Source organism: Triticum dicoccoides, chromosome 6B (assembly GCF_002162155.2).
Source record: "Triticum dicoccoides isolate Atlit2015 ecotype Zavitan chromosome 6B, WEW_v2.0, whole genome shotgun sequence".
Classification (NCBI taxonomy): domain Eukaryota; kingdom Viridiplantae; phylum Streptophyta; class Magnoliopsida; order Poales; family Poaceae; genus Triticum; species Triticum dicoccoides.
This window is the reverse complement of record NC_041391.1, coordinates 74217318-74228614: the sequence shown is the minus strand read 5'-3', so window position 1 is coordinate 74228614 and position 11297 is coordinate 74217318. Positions and strand designations below refer to the sequence as shown.

Sequence of the window (11297 nt, the reverse complement as noted above, 5' to 3'; positions counted from 1 at the left end):
TGCAAATAGGCCATACCCCGTGCTACTACTATGGAGACGATTAGTAGTAGCGAGGGGTAAAAACCCGCGCTACTACTACCAACTTAGTAGTAGCGCGGGTTTATAACCATCGCTACTACTATGGCATGGTCCAGGGGCCACTTAGTAGTAGCGAGGGTTAAAAACCCGCGCTACTGCTATCAACTTAGTAGTAGCGAGGGTTAAAAACACGCGCTACTACTATGGCATGTCCCGGGGGGCACGGTAGAGACCGCTTAGTAGTAGCGAGGGTTATAAACCCACGCTGCTGCTATCAACTTAGTAGTAGCAAGGTTTTAAAACCTGCGCTGCTAGTAATTAGCAGTAGCGAGGGTTTTTAACCCTCGCTGCTGCTAAGATTCTGTGTATAGGCTTTTCCCTAGTAGTGTATATGGAAATTCTTTTTCACACACATGGTGGATGGATCTAGGATTGACTCAAGAAATACCAGCGGCAAGGGACCAAGTTCTTAAATGGTACAAGTGGCCCATGACCGTCCTCGAGGGTTTATCCTTCTCTAGATATCGGATTGAGATCACAAATATCATATCTATGGTCTATATTGTGGATGACATCTTTGATCTTGTTGCCACACAAGAGGAGCTTTCCCTCTTTAACGAGGCGATCAAAATGTGAGCATTGTTGTTTCCAGAATATATAAGGTTAATATGATTAGGGAGGCAATATAGTCTCCTTTTTTGTAAGGAAATGATGTATTAAATATGTCCAATCACATATTCAAACTTCTTTAATTTTGACATATAATATAAGCATATGTTTTAATATTGGTTTGAAATAAACATTGTGTCTTCATGAGAAATATTTTTAAAATATTGATAGTTTTCTTATTATTTATTGTATATTCAAACAAAAAGAAAAAATACTTCATATTAGAGATTGCTTATGTCCAAAATGGCATCTAGTTTGCTAATGGAATAAAAACTCAAGAATTACTTAAGCTTAAGACCTTACACATGATATAAAAATATTGTTTTTATCGAAGTTTCACACAAAAATTGCACATTATTGGCAGGTGGGATCGCATCTATTGATTCACTCCCGAGCTACATGATATCATGTTACAAGGCTCTTTACACTGTCACAAGTAGTATCTCTGATATTGTTAGAAAAGAACATGGATTGAGCCCTATCAATCATCTCAAGAAAGCGGTATGTCTACTGACGTGGTTCTTCATTTCTCTTTCATTTGATTTTTCCTAAGCAACTAAATAGAACAACAGTACCACCTCAAATATTTATGTCTACTATATATACACTCCTGAGTAATCTCTTCTACGTAAGGTTCTATGATGTTCCTATCTTCCGTCCATCATCTACATCCTCACACCACCTCCTCCATTCCCTGTTTTACTGATTTTCCGAACCGAATTGCCTTGAATCGTCTCAACTATCCCACGTTTTATTGGCGTATCATATAAGGACACATGGTTTTCTTTGTTAAGCCAATAAGTAATAAGTACCGATACAGTTATCAGCTAAAGTTATGTTTTGTATGTAATCGCACTAACACTAAAATGGCATGTAAATCACGCTGATTACATACAAAATATATGTGCCCATGTTACGTGCAATTACCTAGTAGTAGTTACAAAAATATTAGAAAATAAAATTACAGTGGAAGAATTAATCTTACTTGCCTGCCTTTTTTCTTATAGTGGGCAACTTTCCTTGATGGATTCATGATCGAGAGAAAATGGTTATCTAATAATCAGATCCCTACAACCGAGGACTATCTAAGAAACGGGATTGTCACTTCAGGAGCTCCACTTGTATTCATGCATCTTTTCTTCATGTTGGGGCATGAATTACACAAGGGCAACAATGACGACATCCATCGGGTCATCTCGTGCCCTGCAAAGATCATGAGGATCTGGGACGACATGGGCAGTGCAAAGGTCAGAACACACCAAGAACTTTATCACATAAGAATATAGGATTAGCACTGACAATCCACTAGTAGAAAAGGGGGCAATGGTCCAGGCCGGGCCAGCCCATTAGTCCCGGTTCAATCCAGAACCGGGACCAATGGTGGCATTGGACCCGGTTCGTGAGCCACGGGGGCCGACCGGGCCACGTGGGCCATTAGTCCCAGTTCGACTGGACCTATTGGTCCCGGTTTGTGGGACGAACCGGGACCAATGGGCCTCGCTCCTGGCCCACCACCATTGGTCCCGGTTGGTGGCTTGAACCGGTACCAAAGGCTGCCCTTTAGTCCCGGTTCTGGCCACGAATCGGGACCAATTAGTTGCCTATATATACCCCTCGCCTGCGAGCAGAGCACTCCCACTGCCCTATTTTTCGTGGCCGGCAAGGGAAGAGCTTTGTGGTGCTCTAGCTCACCTCCTACGCACACGAGGTGTTCGATGGAATGCCCGAACCACACTACTTAAGCTTTCTCCTCTCCAAGCTCAACCTCCAAGCTCCATTTTCCTCAATATTTGTCTAGGTTTAGCGGTCCGTCATGTCCCGTCCCCGTCTTCACCGCCGTCGATCGCCCGCGCCGATCTCGTCCCCGGCACCACCGTGGTGAGCCTCTTGTTCTTATCTTCTTTCTGAAAGGAAAAAAAACTTACTTGTATGTTTATATAGATACTTGTATAATTTTCTTACTTTTATTATTGCATCTTATATAGTGCGATGGTTTTGGTATCCACCCCCGTCGGCCCTCGTCCTGTCTATGATTCGGATGTGGTATATATTATATTTTCATAACTATTGGTTCATTTATTGTTTATGACAATTATGCCGACCAACGTGACATAGATTTTATTTATCTAGGAGGTTGTTGAACCAGAAATTCCAACCGACCCTATTGTCGAGAGGTTAAATTTAGTTGAAGAAGAAAACAATTTGTTGAAGGAAAAAATTAGAAAATTTGAGGAGGAGAAGATGATATTGGAGTTGCATGTTGTGGATGTGGTCGATGATCACAAGATCAAGATGGATGCAATGCCCTTGAAGATTAGAAAGATTAGAAAATATGTCATTCATACCGAGGCTTGGTATCATTATGCCATTGGATCAGTTGTTACATTGGTTGCGATTATGATCGCATCTGTTTTCGCATTGAAATGTTTTACATAGTTTTAGTGTATGGTTTAATTAATTTAGATGCTCTGCAGAGCTTTATGTTGTTACATGAGAACTATGAATGTACTTTGGTTTTAATGTGATGATGAACTTCTGTTAATTTGGTCACTTAATTATCTATTCATGATGTTCTGTAATGATTTTTGACACACTTAATTATATATAATGCACGCAAATGAACCGGCAATGGATGTATGGTTCAAGACACACCTCCGAATACATTAAGGGCGTGCATGATTTTCTCGAAGTGGCTGAGGCAAACAAGCAGAATGGTTTTATGTGTTTTCCATGCCCTATATGTGGGAATACGAAGTCTTACTCTGACCGGAAAATCCTCCACACCCACCTGCTTTACAAGGGTTTCATGCCACACTATAATGTTTGGGCGAGGCACGAAGAAATAGGGGTTATGATGGAAGACGGCGAAGAAGAAGAGTACGATGACAACTATGTGCCCCCTGAATACGGTGATGCTACTGAATATCAAGAGGAACCAGACGATGTGCACGATGATGCTGCAACGGGCGAAGCTGCTGAAGATCAAGAGGAACCAGACGATGTGCCCGATGATGATGATCTCCGCCGGGTCATTGTCGATGCAAGGACGCAATGCGAAAGTCAAAAGGAGAAGCTAAAGTTCGATCGCATGTTAGAGGACCACAAAAAATGGTTGTACCCCAGTTGCGAAGATGGCAACACAAAGCTCGGTACCATACTGGAATTGCTGCAGTGGAAGGCAGAGAATGTTGTGCATGACAAAGGATTTGAGAAGCTACTGAAAATATTGAAGAAGAAGCTTCCAAAGGATAACGAATTGCCCGACAGTACATACGCAACAAAGAAGGTCGTATGCCCTCTAGGATTGGAGGTGCAGAAGATACATGCATGCCCTAATGACTGCATCCTCTACCGCGGTGCGTACAAGGATCTGAACGCATGCCCGGTATGCGGTGCATTATGGTATAAGATCAGACGAGATGACCCTGGTGATGTTGACGGCGAGCCCCCCAGGAAGAGTGTTCCTGCGAAGGTGATGTGGTATGCTCCTATAATACCACGGTTGAAACGTCTAATCAGAAACGGAGAGCATGCCAAGTTGATGCGATGGCACAGTGAGGACCGTAAGAAAGACGGGAAGTTGAGAGCACCCGCTGACGGGTCGCAATGGAGAAAAATCGAGAGAAAGTACTGGGATGAGTTTGTAAGTGAGCCAAGGAACGTATGGATTGCTTTAAGCGCGAATGGCATTAATCCTTTCGGGGAGCAGAGCAGCTATCACAGCACCTGGCCCGTGACTCTATGTATGTATAGCCTTCCTCCTTGGATGTGCATGAAGCGGAAGTTCATTATGATGCCAGCTCTCATCCAAGGCCCTAAGCAACCCGGCAACGACATTGATGTGTACCTAAGGCCATTAGTTGAAGAACTTTTACAGCTGTGGAATGGAAACGGTGTATGTACGTGGGATGAGCACAAACAGGAGGAATTTAACCTAACGGCATTGCTGTTCGTGACCATCAACGATTGGCCCGCTCTCAGTAACCTTTCAGGACAGACAAACAAGGGATACCACACATGCACGCACTGTTTACTTGACACCGATAGTATATACCTGGCAAGGTGCTGGAAGAATGTGTACCTGGGCCATCGTCGATTTCTTCCGACCAAGGCTACGGAGTGATGTGGTGCAATGTCTTGTCAGTTTCGAGCTGGTGTTCCCACCATCCTTCTTCAATATCATGACGCACGTCCTAGTTCATCTAGTTGACGAGATTGTCATTCTGGGCCCCGTATTTCTACACAATATGTACCCCTTTGAGAGGTTCATGGGAGTCCTAAAGAAATATGTCCGTAACTGCGCTAGGCCAGAAGGAAGCATCTCCATGTGCCATCAAACAGAGGATGTCATCGGGTTTTGTGTTGACTTCATTCCTGGCCTTAAGAAGATAGGTCTCCCTAAATCGCGGTATGAGGGGAGACTGACTGGAAAAGGCACGCTCGGAAGGGACTCAATAATATGCAGGGACGGATTTTCTTGGTCTCAAGCACACTACACAGCTCTACAGAACTCTACCTTGGTGACCCCGTATGTCGATGAACACAAGAACAGTCTGCGCTCCAAACACCCGGAGCAGTGCGATGACTGGATTACATGTGAACACATCGGGACTTTCAGCAGTTGGTTGGAAGTACGTCTCAGAGGTGACAACACTGTTTGTGATGAGCTCTACTTGTTGTCCAGGGGACCATCTGTGACTGTATTGATTTGGAAAGGATACGAGATAAATGGGAATACATTTTACACGATTGACGAAGATCAAAAGAGCACCAACCAAAACAGCGGTGTCCGCTTTGATGCAACAACCGAGAGGGGAAAGGACACATATTATGGTTACATCACTAGTGCAGAACCGGGCATTAGCACCGGTTCGTAAGGCCCTATAGTGCCGGTTACATAACCGGCACTAATTAGTGGTCACTAAAGGCCCCCCCCCTTTAGTACCGGTTCAGCACGAACCGGTGCTAAAGGGCAACCACGTGGCACGAGCCAGCTCCGGGGACCTGGAGCCCTTTAGTACCGGTTTGTAAGACCAACCGGTACTATAAGGTTTGGAGGGTTTTTAGTTTTATGATTTCTTTTTCATTTAATTTTGTGTTTCCATTTTAATTCTTTTTCGTTTGCTGGTATTTTACGATACTACACATTGTACACGTTATGCATATATATATATCACGTTATGCATATATATATATCACATTATATATATATAATTTCTAGTAGAACCAATCATGCATATATATATCACATCAATGTCTCACAAATTAAACCACCATATTAATTAATTCACACATACACACATTATAGATATATACAATTTCTCCTACATATGAATGTTGCCTTCGGAGCCAGTCTAATTGGTGCCTTCGGAGCACGATGACAATTGAAAGTGGTTTTCATTGGGGCGGTAGCGGGTAATAGAATTCTCCATTCGGATTTATGACCTGGTCGAGCAAAAATCCCGCTATTTCCTCTTGAAGTGCTTCTACGCGCTTCGTTTCTATGAGCTTCTCCCGCACCTCTTTGAACTATTAAGAAGGAGATCAATATGCATGTGTATTAGTTGTGCGACTAGCTAGATATCGATAATGGTGTAAAAATTGTGAATAGTGTTCTGACAAGCGTACCCATTGCTGTCTTTGAGATCTGCTCCTTTCGGACGCCGTCATGCGAATGTTCTCGCAAACGCAGAATGCACATAGATCAGTCCCCTGCGCCTGCTTCAGGGCCTTTACGAGAATGGAATTTTATCAGATAAAAATTAATCAAGCATGATAATTAAAGAGATGGCAGCTAGCTAGCTAGCTAGCTAGTACTACTTAATTACTTACCTTGGGTCGAAACCATTCAAGCTTTTGTTTCCATTCGCCGGGCGTGACGCTAATGAATCTTGCCCAAGCCCTGTCCGCCGACAAAGAAAATGAATAAAGGGGTTATTAAATAGTTCATATCATGAAATGACGAACTAAATAGGCCGAGATATATAGTTAATAATGATTGAAATTACCTGTTGACTATCCCATACAAGATGTTAAAGTCAGTTTTTTTAGACTAGTGAGTCCAGTACTTCAACTGTTCCGGCGTCAACTTTAATGATACACAAGACCCAGTGAAATCTGCATGCACACACGTTTACATGTCTTAATTAAGTGGGCATATGTTAGCAAAAACATGTAGCTAGCTAGTAGGCAAAAACGGAGAATTTGTAGTACAAGACAGTGTGACTCACCCAAAGTGGTAAGGAAGTAGTATATCTTCATTGTATTTGAGGCGCTTCAAGAACTCTAGCATGCTGTCCTCTACTTCCTTTGCAAGACGTTCACTTATCTTCCATGTGAATTCATAAACGGTGTTTGGGTCAATGAACCCAATGCCATAGCGTCCACCTTTTCTCATTTCATATATCTTCATCCTGCATAACACCACAGAAAAGAATATAGTGAGGATAATTACAGGTAATGATTGATCTCAAAAGGATCACTACAGCTAGCTTGAGACTTAAATTATAGAAAGAAATCACTTACAGACAATAGCAACTGACGATAGATTTGTCGAGTGCTTCCTTATTGTATAACTGAAACAGTTCTAAATACTCAACGGACCCAGCTTTCTCATGGTAGTAATGGTCATTCTTGACATTCACCATGAGGGACACTCGATCTGAAATCTTGGTAATGTTCATGTACCATTGATACAATTCATACATTCTCGTTGGGAGGTTCTTGACCTTGTCTGGCGCGACCAAAGGTTGGCCCCGGACATATTGCCGTTTTACTTCATCCTCTCTAAGCAAAGGCATGGGCTCGATCTCGAGGAGTTGTCCAATAGTGATGTTGAGAACTTCAGCCTGCATTATATGCTCCTCCGTTATTACCACATTGCCCACCTCGGGAACATGCACTGTTTGCCCACAATAATATTGGGGGCGCGTACTGTCACCTGTTGTTGGCACAACAAGCGAGGGGATCGATTGCGCCGCCTGTTCTCCCAGCTGGGGAATGGTTTTCCCGCATTTTTTGGCAGCTGCTTCTTGTTTGCTCGATCCCGATGTAGACGTGCTCGCCTCCCTTTGTAGACGTGCTCGATTTAACTTCCTGATGTGGCGCTCATAGTCTGTGTCAACAGGCTTGGAAGCTGGTGGTTGAGCCATACGAATAAAGTGGTCAATCGTTTCCTCAGGCACTTTCTCCCTTGGCGGCGGTGGCGGTTTCGGTGCAAAATGGGCTTCCACCTCGGCCTTCGATATGGCTGTGATTTCCTCCTCGGACTTGTCATAAGACCTCTGCGAAAGTGGCTTCAGGCTTGGACCATATTTATACCGCTTGCCTCCGCCTGTACTTCCTGTACTACCTCAACTCGTACGGCTACGCACCAGAGCTGCAGGGTGTCTCTTCTGCGATTGCTGAGGCGGCGGAGACGGCTGACGGGACTGAGTTGGATGAGGAGGAGTGGCCTGAGGTTGTGCCGGACTTGGAGGAGGAGTAGACGTCTGACGCTGTGGCGGACATGGAGGAGGAGGATTGTCCTGACACTTTGCCGGACTTGGAGGAGGAGGATTGTCCTGACACTTTGCCGGACTTGGAGGAGTGGGAGTCTGCTGACTCGGTGGCGGACTTCGACGAGGACTCGGGTGACGCGGTGTCGGTGGCCTTGGAAAGATGATGCAATCCTTTTTCCATAGGATGATACGATGTTTGGCCTCTCCGAGAAAGCGCTCGCCGTCACCTCCAGCAATGTCAAGCTGTAGCCCCGATTATGGGTCCACCACCTCATCAACCACGACACGAGCAAAGCCCGCTGGAATCGGGTTGCAATGGAAGGTTGCCTCGGGGGGATTTTTGAAAGCACAGCCGTCCGCCACCTTCATGGATATGTTCTTCATTTTGACGTGTAGCTCGCAGTTAGTGTTCTCCGTGATGTCATCCACGGGGTATCTACCCAGCATTGGGTCATCCGGGACGGAACCCACGCTGCTTCTCGGCATGGATGGGCCGGTGCTATCCAATGCTGGATCATCCGCTAGCTACTGCAGCTGCTGAGACCCCCTTTGATGGGTAAGTGAGTCGATCTGCTCCTGCTGCCGCTGGAATTTGACTACCAATTCCGCTTGACTTGCTTCTAGGCCTTGAAGGCGTTCATAGTCCCGCTTCCTCTGCTCCTCCTCCATCTTCCTCTTCTTCTCCTCCGCAATCTTCTTTCTCGCACGGGTTCTATAGTCGTTGTTCCAGTCTGAAAACCCCTCATACCACGGCAGAGCGCCCTTGCCTCGTGTTCTTCCCGGGTGTTCAGGATTTCCCAGGGCACGCATAAGCTCGTCGTTCTCTCTGTTGGGCTGGAACACCCCCGTTCGTGCCTCTTCTATTGCAACAAGTATCGCATCGTCGGCTCCCTTCAGACTTGCCCTCGTCGAAACATTGCCTGTCTCCCGGTCCAACTCCCCCCCATGCGCATAGAACCAAGTCCTGACCCTGGGGGGCCAGCTCTTAGTAGCCGGAGTGACACCTGCATCCTCCGTCTCTTTCTCAGACTTATCCCACTTAGGCATTGCCACCGCATAGCCACCTGGCCCCAGCTTATGGAACTTATCCTTTTTTTCGGCATTCTTCTTGTTTATTCTCGACCGTTCCTTAGCTAATTCCGAATCCTTGAATTTCACGAAATCGGCCCAATGATCAGTTGGTCTCAAGTGTTCCCTTGAATACTGGAGTCTTCCTTCCTCCGTTGACGTACTTGTTCCATTCACCATTTTTGTAGTTCTTGAATGGAGTCGCCATCATCTTAAGAGCAGCCTCTTTGACTTTCTGCACATCTGCTTCTGTGAAATGATCTGGTAGGGTGAAATGTTCCATGAGAGTATCCCAAAGCAGATCTTTTTGATTCTTGTCGACATAAGTAACATCTGGACGTGGCTTTGCTGGCGCTCTCCATTCTTGAAGTTTGATCGGGAGTTGGTCCTTCACAAGAACTCCGCACTGACGAACGAACTTGTCCGCAATCTTCTTAGGCGCTAATGGTTTGCCAGTAGGGCCGCATGCCTCGATATTGTACTTTACGCCCGGCTTCAACTTTTTGTTCGGGCCTCGTTTCGTCCTTTTGTCTGAAGATTTGCTCGATCCATATGGATGACAGAACAAAGATCGATTTGTTAATATATCTTCAAGTCATTTAAAACATGTGATGATCACCAGATGCCTGCTTATATAAATATATATACCTCGTCGGTGTTTGTTGTTTCAGGATCATGTTCTTCGTCATCGTCATAATCATTCATGACTTCGTCGTGATCGAATATCATATCACCCTCTCCGGTGTTGTTTAGAAATTCGGAGCCATCATAATCTTCTTCATTCTGATTATCATCTGCCTCGCGTATCATATCGAACATGGTCTGTTCTCCCTCTCTGTCGGTATTGTCTGCCATAGCTTTTGTTTACCTAATCCAAAAGAAATATAAAACAATTTAGTATTCAAATCTCGAATAATAGATATAATCTCGAATACATCGTCCAGAATAATAGATATAATCTCGAATACATCGTCTCGAATAATATATAATATTGAATAGTACATCACTGGCTATTAGCTAATAAAGATCGAATACTACAGAAGGATCTAGGACACTCGTGGTTCCTCCGGCGTGGGCAGTGGACACCCAAAGAGAAGGAACCCTCACAGGATCATAGCTGAAGTGAGATCCCCGAAGATACTGCCACGTATTGGAGAACCTGCCGCCCTCTAACGCAACCATGTAGCGACGGACGTGCTCGTCCTCCTCCCTGACACGGCGACGTACCACCTCCGGCGGGGCCGGGTCCCTCCGCACCGAAACTGGCCCACGCGAACGCCACCAAACGAGATCAGGGTCGACGACTGGACCCGCGGCCAGGTTCCTCGTCAAGCGGCGCGCCCCTCCAAGCAGCACCTCCCAGTGCCAGCCCGGCGGAGCCCAGTCCTGGACATGGGTCGGCTGGACATCGTCGCGGACGGGTCGATGGCGAGGATGCGGGCCGGGCATCGTCGAGAACAAATACTAGCTATATGCCCGCAAAAAGTAACATTTTTTTAATGATTGGATTTTGATAACTAAAATTTCTAACATTTCTATATAACTAACATTTCTATAACATTTCTAACAATGCTATATATAACTAACATTTCTATAACATTTCTAATATTTCTATAACTAAAAAACAGAAAAAAAATTATAACATTTCTATATATATAACTAACATTTTTATAACTATTTCTATAACTAAAAAACAGAAAAATTTCTAACAATTCTAACTTTTCTATAACTATATATTTCTATAACTAAAAAACAGAAAAATTTCTACAATTTCAAACATTTATAACAAATCTAACAATTCTAACATTTCTAACTATTTCTAAAAAACAGAAAAATGTCCAACAATTTCTTAAAAACAGAAAAATCTATAACTAAAAATGTATGTGTGTGTGTGCGCGCGCTCACCGGCCGGCTAGGCGAGAGGCGATGGGGGGCGCGCGGCGACGGGGACGGCGACGGGTGCGGCAACGACGGTGCGGCGACGACGGGGACGGGGACGTACGGGCCGGGGCGGCGACGGGGGCGGCGACGGGGCGGCGACGA

General features: G+C 44.9%; 1 pseudogene; it reads left to right on the top strand.

Annotated features, from left to right (window-relative positions):
* The window catches only part of LOC119320768, a 55286-nt pseudogene that overhangs the window by 29682 nt on the left and 14307 nt on the right, over positions 1 to 11297 (top strand).